The sequence below is a fragment of the Pistacia vera genome, unplaced genomic scaffold (assembly GCF_008641045.1).
Source record: "Pistacia vera cultivar Batoury unplaced genomic scaffold, PisVer_v2 Contig34, whole genome shotgun sequence".
In the NCBI taxonomy this organism is placed as follows: domain Eukaryota; kingdom Viridiplantae; phylum Streptophyta; class Magnoliopsida; order Sapindales; family Anacardiaceae; genus Pistacia; species Pistacia vera.
Window position 1 is genome coordinate 840215 of NW_022196157.1, and position 17951 is coordinate 858165.

Genomic DNA, 17951 nt, shown 5'->3' on the forward strand with positions numbered 1-17951 from the left:
CTCTGAATAACACACTAATCGTGGTACTTCTGTGACTGCCAAGAGACTAGCTTTGTGCTATTTATAGATGGAGACACCCGGTTCTTTATTGACTTGAATATTGCAACATAAACAAAGAAAGAAATGTTCCAACATAAATACAACTATATTGATTTGACTTACCAATATTATTAGATCTCAATATTATAAAACAAAAAAAAACCTCAATGCTTTTGAAGATTAATTACAAAAAAAAAAAAAAAAAAATACTTCGAATATTTTTTATGAATCAGGGTCAACCAAAGTAACAAGCTTCTTGGAATCTCTCTATAAATTATTGCTAGAAGTCTTTTTCTACCCACTTGACTGGAAATACATAGACTATATTTTCCGAGAAAGTAACAGAGAATAATCCTTACAAAAAAAAATATATTGCAATGGGCATCCTTTCACAAATGGAATTCTTTTTTTAGTTGTATGGTTTAGTTTCATTCAGCACTCCGAAGTTTCTGATATCGTCGGCCAGGATATGTATTTTTCTCGTAGTCATATAGTGAGTGATAGTTTCAAAAATTTTAGAGATATTTTATGATAATATTGTCGAAGTGATGTTAAATTACTGTAGATATGTGGATTTATGTTTATTTGGGTTGGTGGGTGTAGGAAAATGAAGTGGGAAAATTTTAAATTGACTTGACTTTGGAAAACGCCAAACGTTTTTCATGGCATTTTCTCGGAAACTTTGTCGGAGAGCAAAAGAAAAAAGAAAATTGACTTGAGTCAATGCCTCATATTATTTTACTCATTATTGATTTAAATCAATTTATTGCAAATATATACAATCAGTCACACACATGCTGGGCATTAATTACTTGACATTAAAACATTAAAATTAATATAATCAATAATTTTTTAATGCATTATATTTATATAATCAATTGATATTTAAAATCACAAGTCAATTATTATTTTGATCTTAACAATCTCAGTCAATTGATGGGCCAACCATTTTTGTTCTTTTAGTTGACCATGAATTTGAAAGCTCGGATAAAGACTTTCACATTATTCCCTCATCAAATTTCATAATTTTGGTCATGACAATTTCAATCAAATAATGGAATAAAATGAATGGCCAACAATTTTTCTTACTCTAATTTTTTAATAAAAAGGGAAATTTTCCTTAACCCTTGTGCGTTTCATGTAATTATCTAACCAAATTTTGGTCATATTATTCACTCATCAACTTTCATAATTTTGGTCATATTATTGGAGTTTGATTAGAGGAAAATATGTCTTGACAAATTAAACAAAAAAATATCATATCTTGCAAATTTCTAGTTTAAATTATGAAAATGTTGAGAGACAAAGAAAGAAAGGGAACGATATGTCAATACATATTTTAACAATATATATCTTGTATGGACAATAGAAGGAATTTGTTTTCAACCCTACGTAATCGAATGGTTTTTAAATGTTGAAATGTAAATATATATTGATAAATTAAACAGAGAAATATCAAATGTTGTTCAATTCACGTTATTAATTAAAAGCTCCTTAAGATTTGAAGACCATATAAAATAATTAGATTTGAGATTTCAATTTTGTAATTATGATTAAACAAAAATGAAATCATAAGCTTATTGTATATAAACTGGTTGCATATTTAAGTGGAAGAAATGAACCTTTGATAACATTAGACACTTGAGCTTCGAGGATTGAGTTTGACAAGTTTAACTTAAGATCAAAATCCTAAAAAGAATATCAACTAATTCAATTTAAATTCTTATATAAAATTAATAATGTGCTCAAAATATTTGAGGCCACAAACTAGGTAAGGTACTAGAAGCTGACATAGAAAGTTTGCTTATGTTGGTCAATTTAATGGAGGCCCACAGAATTTATAGAGAAAATGTTAATTTACTCTCATATATTTAGTTTACCTTCTGGCCAACCCCAGTTTTTTAATATAACACTTTAGCCCCATAAATGTAACTTTCCTTCTGGCCTCATAATTAATTGAATATTACATTTTTCCCCCATAAAAAAATTTATGAGATAGAACTGCTACATGAAAAAAAAAAATATGAGTACAACTATATGATTAAAACATGAGCTGTATTTATTGTTGAAGAAGATTAATTTCTTATATTTATTGGATCTATATATTTCATCTTCTTTGTTTCTATTTTATAACAACTCCAGTATTATAGGCACAAACATAAGAATTGACTTCACAAGAGTAAGGGTAACATTAAAATTAAATGATACTTGAGAATTAGAAAAATAAAATAATTTTAGAACTTTTAATAAATATGTTTTAAAAATTAATTAGTCTAATTATAATCACCTACCCCAAACTTAGGATATGTAAGCTTAGGATAAATATCTTTTTATTATTAACTTCAAATTATTCATTATGATTAATGAAATTAATTCTAACTGGAGCGTTTGAACTATAACAATCTTTTTACTAAAAAATTATTCATGAAATCATGTCCAAGTTTGAACTTATGTTTGCACTCAACTTATTTAAAGTGCTGACAACTTATGGAATTTAAACAAGCCTTCAATTAAATTTATTTTATTAACAGTTTAATTTGAACAATTTAATTTAGAAAAAAACTATACTTATCGATTATGCATACCGATTCCCCATCCCAATTGACGTGGAGTACGACATGAAGAGTCTCCATGTTGACCACGTCGCACTCCACATCAGTCGGGGTGGGGTCGATATGTAGAATCAATAAGTTGTAGTCTTACTGGTAAAATGTGTAGTAAATTAAATTTTATTTTCATATCATCAATTAATCCATTTTATTTTGTCATGACAATCTGAATGACTTAGTAGAGTACTAAATTGAACATCTAACCATTTTTCTTTGTTTAGAATTCATAATGCAATTTAGTTGGAATCGATAAATTAAGAAGTATGTATAACTATGGACATTACAAAAATTAAATCCAAGTGAATGACCATGTAGTTGTGCCACTGCTTAGTTATTATGGCTAACGTTTTCATGATCACCGCTTGAATGCATATCTCAAAAACCAATAAAAACATAAATTAATACACACATCAATGAAATGAAACCTTATCCTACATCTATAGGAGTTGATCCATAGGATAACTAATAACCCTAATAATATTATAACCCTAAAATTTTAATTAAATTTTTTTTTTTTTATAAAAATAGTGATTGGAAATATCTTCAATTAAAATTTTCAATTGAAGGTTAAGATTATATTAACCATTATATTACTCAACATTATTATATTGCTTTGTAAGTTAATGCTGAGTTATTATAAATATAACTCTAATTAATATAATTAATAAATTTGTTAAGATAGATTCAGTTAATCATACTTTGTTGGATATTCCGTTAAAATTATTATATTTTTTGTAAATTAATGTTGAGATTATGAAGTTTCAATAATTATAAGATCTAGAGTAATTATAATAACAAAACGTCTTGACATGCAAAATCATTAATCATTTCTACCCTTTTTTTTTTTTTTTTTAATACTCTTATCATAGAAATATTGAAGCTTATCATTATCAAATTTTCATATAAAAATTGTGTTGTATTAATAGTGTCATGAAAGAAAATACCCAAATAAATATTAATATCCTTAGAAAATACCCAAATAAATATTACTCATGGGACACACGGTTAAAAATATGGGAAAACATATGCATCATAAATAATGTAATCACGTCCCACATAATCTTTATTTATTAATGTTAATTGTTATATAATTTAGGATGTAAAAATTAAAAATTTGTTTTATTTTGTTATATTTTCAAATGCAAAACATGGGGAGGTTATCTGTGGAATGGTAAATTTTGATTCTATTTTTTTTTTTCTAATAACCTCCATTTTTTTCCCAGTACTATTAGATAGTAACAAATTAATCCAAATTTTTAACTTTCTATTTTCAAAAGGGGTTAGAGAATTTTTTTTTTTTTTTAATCAACTGACTTTTTAATAAAAAAATTTAAAAAAAATTGAATTTATCATTTTGTCATTTTTCAGTTAAAGTCAACAAACGAATTTTAACGATGGGTGGAAAATTGTTTTTTTGAAACCTAACCTTAGGTGGGAAATTGTCATTCTCCTGTTAAACTAACAACCAAAAAGTGATTGATGTGTTAAATATTTGTGTTCATGAAATTAATATCTTTGAGCCTTGATTATTGGTTTTTCTTGCCTTTCTTCCACAACGATGGGTGGGAAATTATTTTTCTGAAACCTAACCTTAGGTGGGAAATTGTCATTCTCCTGTTAAACTAACAACCAAAAAGTGATTGATGTGTTAAATATTCGTATTCATGAAATTAATATCTTTGAGCCGTGATTATTGGCTTTTCTTGCCTTTCTTCCACAGTTTGCTCCTACATTAAATAGTTTGTCGGTTGATTGACTTCTTGCCCCATTAGAAAATAAATTGTGGAAATTGCACCTTAGGTGGGAAATTGTCATTCTCCTGTTAAACTAACAACCAAAAAGTGATTGATGTGTTAAATATTTACGTTCATGAAATTAATATCTTTGAGCCGTGATTACTTGTTTTTCTTGCCTTTCTTTCACGGTTTGCTCCTCTATTAAATAATTTGTCGGTTGACTGACTTCTTGCCTCTTGGAAAATAAATCATGGAAATTGTATTAAATCACAAAAGTCATGATTTTTTAGTCCATTCTCAAGAAAGTATATGATGTTTATGAGCTGTGACCATTGGTTTTCCAATATGGCAATATTGTCAACTTGAATCATTTTTCTACAACTAGTATTGTAAATATACGTATATATAAAAATAATTGATTAAAATAAAAACTTATTCCTACTCAAACTCTACAAGTTCCCATTTTATCTCTAAATAACATAATCTAAGTCTTGTTATGATTTCAAAATAGTATAATTTAATATTTAGTTTTCTCCACTATCTTATAAGATATAGAATAATATTGTTATAAAACAAAATATTGACAAACATAACCATCATCATTTTCCATTTTTCATATTCTTATACAGTTTCATTGTAATGATACAATTGAGAACATAACATTGCCATTTTTCATATAAAGGTTGTGTTGTATGAATTATGTCACGAAGGGAAAATGCTCTCAAGAGTTACTTGTGCTTTTTATTAGCAATTATGTCCAGCAAAATGTATTGGTGATTATTTTCATATTTGATAATACTATGCATTGGTGAATATGAATGGAAGCGTGAATATAATAAGTTCGACTGTTTATATTAACTCTTTCATTCATTTTTTGAGATATCACTTTGTATGTAAAATTTTGCAAGATTTTTATATTTTTAGAAAATGAAAAGATAAAATATCACAACTTTTAGAAAAAAAAATAGCAATTGTATGAAAATAATAGCTTCCTAATAGATCATAATAGAAGAATAATATTTCCCGTTTGGTCTTTTGAATTGTTGAAAATTTGTAAGAAACTATGTGATTGATTTGATTTAATTAAGTAGTCATACAATTTATAGTTACACAATATGATTATATTATTAATAAATTCATAGATTTTATTTTTCGGTCATATACAAATTTGGAAATGAACTCAATTAGTTATAATGATGATGCATAATTTATTAAGTTATATTATAGAGTTAATGCAAAATAAAATTAGTATATGAATTTTTTGTTTCAACTATACTCTATATGTTAATTATTATTTTTTTTTAAATTATAGATATAATAAGTTTTTAAATATAAATGGTATAATAAATTTCAATTGTTTAACAATTTAACAAATATAAAACCATATTATGCATCATATCCATATATATGAGTAATATGTATCTTGAATTACATAGTTTTAAAAACTAAAATAAGATAAATTAATAATCTTAATTAATCTTTCATGTCCTTGCTTTAGGACTACTAATTTGCTCTCTCTCTCTCTCTCTCATTAATTATCAAACCAATAGTGCCATTGGTTTCAAACTTTCAAGTAAGCACGCAAGAATCTTTCACCCATGAATTCTTAAGAAAATCGTGGGGCCAAGCCCGGTCTAAGTCTTGCAAAATTGGTGCGTGGTGACAACGAGAGTTTCTTATTAGTCCTTTTTTTTTTTTTTTTTTTTTAAAAAAAAGGGGACAGACTTGGACCAAAAAGACTAACATGTAGAAATTAGTCTTCTTTTTCTTTAAAGAGAACAGACTTTGAAAAAATAATTAACGTGTAGAAATTAGTCCTCTTTTTCTTTAAAGGAAACAAACTTTGAAAAAATAATTAACGTGTAGAAATTAGTCCTCTTTTTCTTTAAAGGAAACAGACTTTGACAAAAAAGATTACCGTGTAGAAATTAATCCTCTTTTTCTTTAGAGGGGATAGACTTTAATAAAATAGATTAGCGTATGGAAAATTGAGATTAAAGTTTTGTTGGTAGACGATGGTAATGAGTGCGATAACAAAGAGATCAAATATTTTTTAAATAAATTTATGATTTCCTTTGATCGATGTGAGGTAACAAATTAATATATTTGTCATAAGACGATTCTTTGATCAATATGGTAGAAAAGGACAATATACTGGAGATTATTACAAAGAGTAATGTTACAGCTATCAACGGTAGTGCACCGAATGACATGACAAAATCATGATCGTTGATTAATATTAAGTTAAAATTAATTAACGGTTAATATTTTACCACGTTATTCGGTGTACAAATTCGGTGCACTACCGTGGTTGTATTATTTTCCTATTACAAAAAGCACTCAACTTTGGAATAAAAAAGCATTGGTTCTATTTCCTCTTAATCATCTTCTCTCTTCTCTTGCTTTATTTTATAATAAATCCAATGTTTTTTATTTACATGTACAAACCAGTTTTTAATAAAGAATTTCAATTTCTAAATGGCTTTTTATTCTTGTAGGACCAAGTTGTGGAAAACCAATTATTACGGCTCATAAACATCTATTTCATGAATATTGATTCAAACATTATGACTCTTGAAACTTATTGCAAGTTTCATACTTGGGGAATTGATCCATAAACTTACAAAAATGTCATTTTCCTTACATAAATTTATGGGTCCTCGCCAATTTCCTTCTTTTGGTAACAAAAATCTCAATCAAATAATGGAATATATAGAAGGAATTAAAGCATGAAAAGCTATTGGCCATTCTATTTATTCTATTATTTGATTGAGATTTTCGTGACCAAAAAAAGGAAATTGGTTAGTGAGCCATAAGGAATCCATCACCTCAAGGTTCATGATCTTTCTTTATCTAGTTTGTTGAGATATATGTTGACATTTCAATATTTAGAAACCCTTCAAATACGTAGTTTAAGATGATATTTATTTTTCTGTCAATAAGAGATATATATATTGATATATCATTCTCCTCATTTGCCTTTAAATAAAAGACATGAAAACTAACATTTTCACAATTTAAACAAAAAAGATTAAGTGGTTGTCAAATTCCATTATTTACTTGAATATAACGATGTAGTAAGATTATATATGATTTCTATTTTTGTTTAATCATAAATATAAAATTAAAATCTCAAACCTAACTATTTGTATAGTCTTGAAATCTTAATGAGTTTTCAATTAATAGCGTGAATTGAATGACATTTGATATTTCTTTGTTTAATTTATCAATATATATTCATATTTCAATGTCTAAAAACCCTTCAATTACGTAGGGTCAAAAACATATTCTTGCTTTTGTCCATACAAGATATATATTGATATATCGTTCCCTTTCTTTCTCTATTTTTTTAATAAAAGACTTGGCTATTAACATTTTCGTAATTTAAATGGCAAATTTGCAAGATCTGTTATTTCTTTATTTAATTTGTCAAGACATATTTTCCACAAACATACAATAATATGACCAAAATTATGAAAGTTGATGAGTGAATAATATGACCAAAATTTCAATATATAATTATATGAAACGCATAGGGGTTAAGGAAAATTTCCCTTTTTATTAAAAATTAGAGTAAGAAAAATTGTTGGCCATTCATGTTATTCCATTATTTGATTGAAATTGTCTTGACCAAAATCAGTGTTTTAAAACCCAACTCGGTTGAATCGGGACCTGGGACTTTCACCAGGTCAGGTTAACAATTTCCCTATTCACCCAAAATCCTAGAATTTGGGATGATGGTTAACGAAACAATTGAAAGCCGGGATGTTGGAGCTTTTGAATACAAGATCTTGTAATCTAAAACTCGTTATTTTATTTTCTTTTATTATATTGGCTTGTTTAATTAATGATGAAACTTCCTTAACATACGCTCTGTTTCTTAATTAATATTCTTATGATCCAAGAAAATTTAATTACATAGGACAGTGAAAGATATCAATTATCAATTTGATTATTGGTAATCTTTTATGGTAAATGTTTAAGGGATGATGTAACACATCTGCCTATCATTTAAGACTTTGAATCATATGATCAGGTGAGGTGTATTTCCTATATAATTCATATGATGAATTAATTTCTTGCTACTCAAGAATTTTAAAAGTTGGTCAATCCAATGTTTTTGATTTACAGGCACAAACCAAATTTTAATAAAGAATTTCAATTGCTAAATGACTTTATTCTTGTAGGACCAAGTTGTGGAAAAAAAGTTCATGTTGTGGAAAATTAATTGTCACAGCTCATAAATATCTATTTTATGAAGACTGACTAAAATATTACAACTCTTGAAAATTAATGCAATTCTCATACCTAATTTTCCAATGGGCCAAGAAGTCTACCCAAAAATTATTTCATGTAGGGTCAAGTCAGGGCTCATAGAAATTATTTTCCAATGGGACAAGTTGTAGAAAAAAAGTTCAAATTGTGGAAAACCAATTGTCACGGCTCATAGAAATTATTTTCCAATGGGACAAGTTGTAGAAAAAAGTTCAAATTGTGGAAAACCAATTGTCACGGCCCAAAGAAATTATTACGCTTTTAAATTTTTTGTATAAAAAAGGATCACTGATTAATTAATAATTTAGTGGGATAATTGTAATAAAAAAAAAAAGTATAAATAAACAAATAAAGTAAGAGTCTTTGTGAGTGGAATGGTCCAAAAGCCTCCGATTTGACAATCTCCTAGACAGTGAAGCGTGTTAAGCATGTGACGCCGATTAATTTCTAGGTATAAATTTGACAAGAAAACATCAAAACTTTAAATTAGAGGGAAGATCTATGTGAATAACATCATGTTTGTTAAATGTTAGTTGCAAGAAAGTAACAGAAAAATAAAGTAAAAATTGATCAATTTCTATGACTATCCGGAAGTTTCTGATATCATTGATTAGGATATGTATTTTCCTCATAGTCATATACTAAGTGATAGTTTTAGAAATTTTAGAGATACTTTATGATAATGTTATCGAAATGATGTTGAATTATTGTAGATATATGGATTTATGTTTATTTGGGTTGGTGGGTGTAGGGAAAAAGAAGTGGGAAATTTTTAAACATTTCTACCAATGCTACAAACTTTAAACATTTCTAAAAATGCTTTAAATGGTAGCATTCCCTCTTCATTTGGTGACATAACTCATTGGAAAGTTTGGACATGTCCAACAATTTATTGATTGGAGGAATTCATTTGGCAGTTTTTAGAGTGGCACACAATAATTTATCGAGCAAAACCCCCGATAGGATTGTACAATTTGGAACCTTCAAAGAAGGTAGCTACGAGAGAAATCCATTTCTTTATGGACAATCATTGCCATAAAGTTGCAATGCAATTGAATCACCATTACGTAGACCAAAAGATTCAAGTATTAGTGGAGAAGACAATAATTTCATTGATATGGATATATTTTATATCGGTTTTGTTGTGTCTTACATAATTGTGCTCTTAGGGGTTGTTAGAGTTTTGTTTATAAACCCTTATTGGTGTGTAGATGGTTTTATATTGTTGAGTTGTTGATAGCAACCTGTTATTATTTTGTTGTAGATCATCTCCATAAGTGATTTGATCATGAAATAGTTAGTTTGATTATATTAAGTAACACACATCAAACATTTTATGTTCTTGTTTAATTCCATGGGATCTTCGTCAATTCTTACCGATTTTCTGTGAATTCAAATAGCCAATTTCTCTTTATGTGTTCACTTTTCACATTCACTTGCTTTCCACTGATAATTTGTTTTAGGAGAATGAACACCTCATTGTTTTAGCAAGCAAATTCAATTGTTGGTTGTACTACATTTCTTAGGCATTTACCATTAACTGATAATTGAAAGTAGTAATAGTGATCAATATATTATATGCATTTTAATGGAGGATTTTCTGCAGCAATTTATTAGATAAGAATATATGGAAATTCAAGGAATTTCTTGGTTTCCAACATAATTGCTTTAGTTACTACTGACTGTTTCAGAGTGCTCTGAAAATAAGCGCCTCATTAATTGAACTTGGCATGGCATATATACAAGCCACTAAAAAAATGGATTTTCTGCAGCAGTTGAGAAATGAATAATGATTTGGAATTCACAAAATTTATTGGTCTCAATAAGCTCCGTAGTCATGAATTTTTTTAGTCATGGGTTTAACTATACATAATCAACATATGACAAATAAAACCAACAGCACCATTCATCCATCCTTGTGTACTCTGTGATCCTCTTGAAAGAAAAGAAGAAAAAATTGACAGGGAACAGTGTAACCAAGCAAGTGTTCTCCTCCATGTTCTACTCCCTTATCTTTTGGATTCCAACCCACCGTGCATAATCCACCCACCTGCTCATAAATTATATGCAAAGTTCAAACACTGAAATGACGAAAATTGAGCAAATTGATCTGATATGGCCCTAGCATAGAGTTCCAAAAATCTTACATCAGTGATCCCAAAAACGTGTTGCCGGTTCGAACAGCAAAACATATTGCACTGAGTATAAGTTTATGTTGGTGTAACAATGGCTCTAGAATCCGCTGTTCAATAATTCCTGCAAGTACTTGATACCTGTTCAAAAAAGAATAGCCATCCTTTTGTTAGAGCTAGCTTTCATCTTTAGAAGGATTATTAGGGTAGAGAATCATCTATATTAAAGTTTATTTGTACTTCTTTTTCCCCGAGTATTAGAATTCTCTTAGAAGCATAATTATAAAACTGAATTGGCATACATCTTGATGAAAAGCATTTTGTCATCCCAAAATTATATTCTCAACAACTTCTAGCCATCTGCCAATTAGAGTTACACAGGCGAAATCATACTCAGATCCTTACTGACATTACATCTTCAGACTTGTTGTAATTATTTTGAACCCTTAACTCCAAAATATTTTTCATAAATCTAGTCATCATCTATGCAAATTTAAAACCCAGAAAAGATAAAAAGGCCTTCTTAGATGAAAAATCAAGGCAAAGGGCACAAGTAGTAAGAACAGAGAATATTTTGTGCTGAAATAGCATTGATGTGTGTAAAATTATGTCCCCAACTTAATTTGTTAAAGACAACTCAGGATAATCATTCTGGCTTACCTCAAAATTTGAGATATAGTAAGGACATGAAATATTATGTAACCTCATGGAGAAAATTATATTATATGCTGATAATCATTACCTTAGGTTGCTAGAAACTGCCATGTAAAACTTAATAATTTAGTGGGATAACTGTAATAAAAAAAAAAAGTATAAATAAACAAAAAAGTAAGAGTCCTTGTGGTGGGAATGTGGATGCCAAAACCTCCGATTTGACAATTTCCTAGACAGTGAAGCGTGTTAAGCAGTGAGTGATTAATTTCTAGGTATAATTGACAAGAAAACATCAAAACTTTAATTGTTAGAGGAAGACTATGTGAATAACATCATGTTTGTTAAATGTTAGTTGGAAGAAAGTAACAAAAAATAAAAAAATAAAAAATGATCAATTTCATGACTATCCCGAAGTTTGATATCATTGATATGATAGGATTTTTCCTCATAGTCATATAAGTGATAGTTTTAGAAATTTTAGAGAATTTTATGATAATGTTATCGAAAAGATATTGAATTATGTAGATATATGGATTTATGTTTATTTGGGTTGGTGGGTGTAGGGAAAGAAGTGGGAATTTTAAACATTTTACCAAAGCTACAAACTTTAAACATTTCTAATGCTTTAAATGGTAGATTCCCTCTTCATTTGGTGACATAACTCATTGGAAAGTTTGGACATGTCAACAATTTATTGATTGGAGGAATTCATTTGGCAGTTTTTAGAGTGGCACAATAATTTATAGGCAAAACCCCGATAGGATTGCAATTGGAACCTTAAAAAAGGTAGCTAGAGGGAAATCCATTTCTTATGGACAACATCTGCCATAAGTTGCAATGCAATTGAATCACCATTACTAGACCAAAAATTCAAGATTAGTGGAGAAGACAATAATCATGAAGGATATATTATATCGGTTTTGTTGGTTTACATAATTGTGCTCTTAGGGGTTGTTGAGTTTGTTATAACCCTATGGTGTGTAGATGGTTTTATTGTTGAGTTGTTGATAGCAACCTGTTATTATTTTGTTGTAGATCATCTTAAGTGATTTGATATGAAATAGTTAGTTTGATTATATTAAGTAACACCATCAAACATTTTATGTTTTGTTTAATTCCAAGGGATCTTCGTCAATTCTTACGATTTTCTGTGAATCAAAACAGCTTTTCTTATGTGTTCACCTACATTCACTTGCTTTCCACTGATAATTTTTTAGAGAATGAACACCTCATTGTTTTAGCAAGCAAATTCAATTGTTGGTTGTACTACATTTCTTAGGCATTTACCATTAACTGATAATTGAAAGTAGTAAGTGATCATATATTATATGCATTTAATGGAGGATTTTCTGAGAAAATGGTGGGGCCAAGCCAGGTCTAAGTCTTGCAAAATTGGTAGGTGGTGACAACGAGAGTTTCTTATTAGTCTTTTATTTATTTATTTATTTTTTTTTTTCTTTTTCTTTTTTTAAAAGGGGGACAGACTTTGACCAAAAAGACTAACATGTAGAAATTAGTTTCTTTTTCTTTAAAGAGAACAGACTTTGAAAAAATAATTAACGTGTAGAAATTAGTCCTCTTTTTCTTTAAAGGAAACAGACTTTGACAAAAAAGATTGCAGGGTGGAAATTAATCCTCTTTTTCTTTATAGGGGAAAATTGAGGTTAAAGTTTCGTTGGTAGGCGATGGTAATGAGTGCGAGAACAAAGAGATCAAATATTTTTTAAATAAATTTATGATTTCTTTTGATCGATGAGGGGTAACAAATAAATATATTTGTCATAAGAAGATTCTTTGATCAATGTGGTAGAAAAGGACAATATACAGGAGATTATTACAAAAGGCCTCAACTTTGGAATAAAAAAGCATTAGTGTTATTTCCGCTTAATCATCTTCTCTCTTCTCTTACTTTATATTATAATAAATCCAATGTTTTTTATTTACATGTAGAAACCAGTTTTTAATAAAGAATTTCAATTTCTAAATGGCTTTTTATTCTTGTACGACCAAGTTGTGCAAAACCAATTATCACGACTCATAAACATCTATTTTATGAATACTGATTCAAACATTATGACTCTTGAAATTTATTGCAAGTTTTATACTTGGGGAATCGATCCATAAACTTACAAAAATGTCAATTTCCTTATATAAATTTATGGGTTCTTGCCAATTTCCTTCTTTTGGTAACAAAAATCTCAATCAAATAATGGAATAAATAGAAGGAATTAAAGCATGAAAAGCTATTGGCCATTCTATTTATTCCATTATTTGATTGAGATTTTCGTGACCAAAAGAAGGAAATTGGCGAGTGAGCCATAAGGAATCCATCACCTTGAGGTTTATAATCTTTCTTTATCTAGTTTGTTGAGATATATGTTGACATTTCAACATTTAGAAACCCTTCAAATGCATAGTTTAAGATGAAATTTATTTTTCTGTCAATAAGAGATATATATGTATTGACATATCATTCTCCTCATTTGTCTTCAAATAAAGGACATGAAAACTAACATTTTCACAATTTAAACAATAAGGATTAAGTTGTTGTCAAATTCCATTATTTACTTGAATATAATGATGCAGTAAGGTTATACATGATTTCTATTTTTGTTTAATCATAAATACAAAATTAAAATATCAAACCTAACTATTTTGTATAGTCTTAAAATCTTAATGAGCTTTCAATCAATAGCGTGAGTTGAATGACATTTGATCTTTCTTTGTTTAATTTATCAATATATATTTACATTTCAACATTTAAAAACCCTTCAATTACATAAAGTCGAAAACGGATTCTTGCTTTTGTCCATACAAGATATGTATTGACATATCGTTCCCTTTCTTTCTCTGTCTTTTAATAAAAGACTTGATTATTAACATTTTCGTAATCTAAACGACAAATTTGCAAGATCTGATATTTAATTTGTCAAGACATATTTTCCTCAAACAGATTTCAATAATATGACCAAAATTATGAAAGTTGAGGAGTGAATAATATGGCCAAAATTTCAATATATGATTATATCAAACGCATAGGGGTTAGGGAAAATTTCCCTTTTTATTAAAAATTAGAGTAAGAAAAATTGTTTAATTAATGATGAAACTTCCTTTTGAATACAAGATCTTGTAAAACTCGTCATTTTATTTTCTTTTATTATATTGGCTTGTTTAATTAATGATGAAACTTCCTTAACACACACTCTATTTCTTAATTAATATTGCTATGATCCAAGAAAATTTAATTACATGGGACACCCGGACGTATCAATTATCAATTTGATTATTGGTAATCTTTTATGGTAAATGTTTAAAACATGATGTAACACATATGCCTATCATTTAAGACTTTGAAACATGTGATCAGGTGAGGTGCATTTCCTGTATAATTCATATGATAAATTAATTTCTTGCTGCTCAAGAATTTTAAAAGTTGGTCAATCCAATGTTTTTTATTTACAGGCACAAACCACTTTTTAATAGAGGATTTCAATTGATAAATGACTTTTTATTCTTGTAGGACCAAGTTGTGGAAAAAATGTTAAAATTGTGGAAAATTAATTGTCACAGCTCATAAATATCTATTTTATGAAGACTGACTAAAATATCACAACTCTTGAAAATTAATGCAATTCTCATACCTAATTTTCCAATGGGGCAAGAAGTCTACACAAAAATTATTTGATGTAGGGCCAAGTCAGGGCCCATAGAAATTATTTTCCAATGGGACAGGTTGTAGAAAAAAAGTTCAAATTGTGGAACCAATTGTCACGGCTCCTAGAAATTATTACGCTTTTAAAAGTTTTATATAAAAAATGATCATTGATTAATTAATAATTTAGTGGGATAACTGTAATAAAATAAAAAAAGTATAAATAAACAAATAAAGTAAGAGTCCTTGTGAGTGGGAATGTGGGATGGTCCAAAACCCTCCGATTTGACAATTTCCTAGAAAGTGAAGCGTGTTAAGCATGTGAAGATGATTAATTTCTAGGTATGAATTTGACAAGAAAACATCAAAACTTTAAATTCCTTTTGTTTAGAGGGAAGACCTATGTGAACAACATCATGTTTGTTAAATGTTAGTTGGAAGAAAGTAACACAAAAATAAAAAAATAAAAAATGATCAATTTCAATGACTACCCGAAAGTTTCTGATATCATTGATCATGATATGTATTTTCCTCATAGTCATATACTGAGTGATAGTTTTAGAAATTTTAGAGATATTTTATGATAATGTTATCGAAATGATATTGAATTATTGTAGATATATGGATTTATGTTTATTTGGGTTGGTGGGTGTAGTGGAAATGAAGTGGGAAATTTTTAAACATTTCTACCAAAGCTACAAACTTTAAACATTTCTCGAAATGCTTTAAATGGTAGCATTCCCTCTTAATTTGGTGACATAACTCATTGGAAAGTTTGGACATGTCTAACAATTTATTGATTGGAGGAATTCATTTGGCAGTTTTTAGAGTGGCATACAATAATTTATCGGGCAAAACCCCCGATAGGATTGCACAATTTGGAACCTTTAAAAAAGGTAGCTATGAGGGAAATCCATTTCTTTATGGACAACCATTGCCATAAAGTTGCAATGCAATTGAATCACCATTACATAGACCAAAATATTCAAGCATTAGTGGAGAAGACAATAATTTCACTGACACGGATATATTCTATATCGGTTTTGTTGTGTCTTACATAATTGTGCTCTTAGGGGTTGTTGGAGTTTTGTTCATAAACCCTTATTGGTGTGTAGATGGTTTTATATTGTTGAGTTGTTGATAGCAACCTGTTATTATTTTGTTGTAGATCATCTCTATAAGTGATTTGATAATAAAATAGTTAGTTTGATTATATTAAGTAACACGCATCAAACATTTTATGTTTTTGTTTAATTCCAAGGGATCTCCGTCAATTCTTACTGATTTTCTGTGAATCCAAACAGTCGTTTTGTCCTTATGTGTTCACTCTTCACATTCACTTGCTTTGCACTGATAAGTTGTTTTAGAGAATGAACACCTCATTGTTTTAGCAAGCAAATTCAATTGTTGGTTGTACTACATTTCTTAGGCATTTACCATTAACTGATAATTGAAAGTAGTAATAGTGATCAGTATATTATATGCATTTTAATGGAGGATTTTCTGCAGCAATTTGTTAGATAAGAATATATGGAAATTCAAGGAATTCTTGGTTTCCAACCCACCGTGCATAATCCACCCACCTGCTCATAAATTATATGCAAAGTTCAAACACTGAAATGAAGAAAATTGAGCAAATTGTTATGATATGGCCCTAGCATAGAGTTCCAAAAATCTTACATCAGTAATCCCAAAAACGTGTTGCCGGTTCGAACAGCAAAACATATTGCACTGAGTATAAGCTTATGCTAGTGTAACAATGGCTCCAAAATCCATCGTTCAATAATTCCTACAAGTACTAGATACCTGTTAAACAAAGAATGGCCATCCTTTTGTTAAGAGCTAACTTTCATCTTTTGAAGGATGTTTAGGGTAGAGAATCATCCATATTAAAGTTATTTGTACTTCTTTTTTCCCGAGTATTAGAATTCTCTTACTAGCATAATTATAAAACTGAATTGGTATATATCTTGATGAAAAGCATTTTGTCATCCCAGAATTATATCCTGAACAACTTCTAGCCATCTGCCAATTAGAGTTACACAGGAGAAATCTTACTCAGATCCTTACTGACATTACATCTTCAGACTTGTTGTGATTATTTTGAACCCTTAACTCCAAAATATTTTCCATTAATCTAGTCATCATCTATGCAAATTTATAACCCAGAAAAGATAAAAAGGCCTTCTTAGATGAAAAATCGAGGCAAAGGGCACAAGTATTAAGAGCAGATAATATTTTGTGCTGAAATAGCATTGATGTGTGTAAAATTATGTCCCCAACTTAATTTGTTAAAGACAACTTAGGATAATCATTCTGGCTTACCTCAAAATTTGAGATATAATAAGGACATGAAATATTATGTAACCTCATGGAGAAAATTATATTATATGCTGATAATAATTACCTTAGGTTGCTAGAAACTGCCATGTAAACACCATAGGCAACACTAGTTGAAAGTATGGGCACATCCTCTGCTTCACAAGCAAAAGACTCATCAAAGGTCTTTCTCGTATTGATCAAAGCATTTGTTATACCTGTACCAATTTGTAAAATGATGCCATCGGTCAAATGCCACCCAATTGGAATTAGAATAATCAATTTTCTATTGAGCAAAATTTTAGACTGGTAAAACTCAATACCAATACCTTATGCTAGCTTTAGATGTACAATAAAGTGAAAATACGAAATACAAGCTTTCCCAATGACAGTTAAGAAATGTGAAGTTTTAAAAAGAACGCAAAAGGCTAGTAGGATGAGGAACCAAAGATTAAAATAGGTGACATCCACCCTTATATCATTAATTTTTTTTATTGGAATTGACATAATGAACATAAGAATCAACGGGTAAAAG

At 28.8% G+C, this 17951-nt stretch overlaps 1 long non-coding RNA gene across 1 annotated transcript; it reads right to left on the reverse strand.

Annotated features, from left to right (window-relative positions):
- Positions 1-10434: 10434 nt before the first annotated feature.
- Positions 10435-17601, reverse strand: LOC116138304. Its single transcript, XR_004129276.1, has 3 exons — positions 17505-17601; positions 10807-10932; positions 10435-10709 (listed from the first exon to the last, which is right to left on the reverse strand). It is a non-coding gene; the product is annotated as an uncharacterized LOC116138304 (long non-coding RNA).
- Positions 17602-17951: the final 350 nt, after the last annotated feature.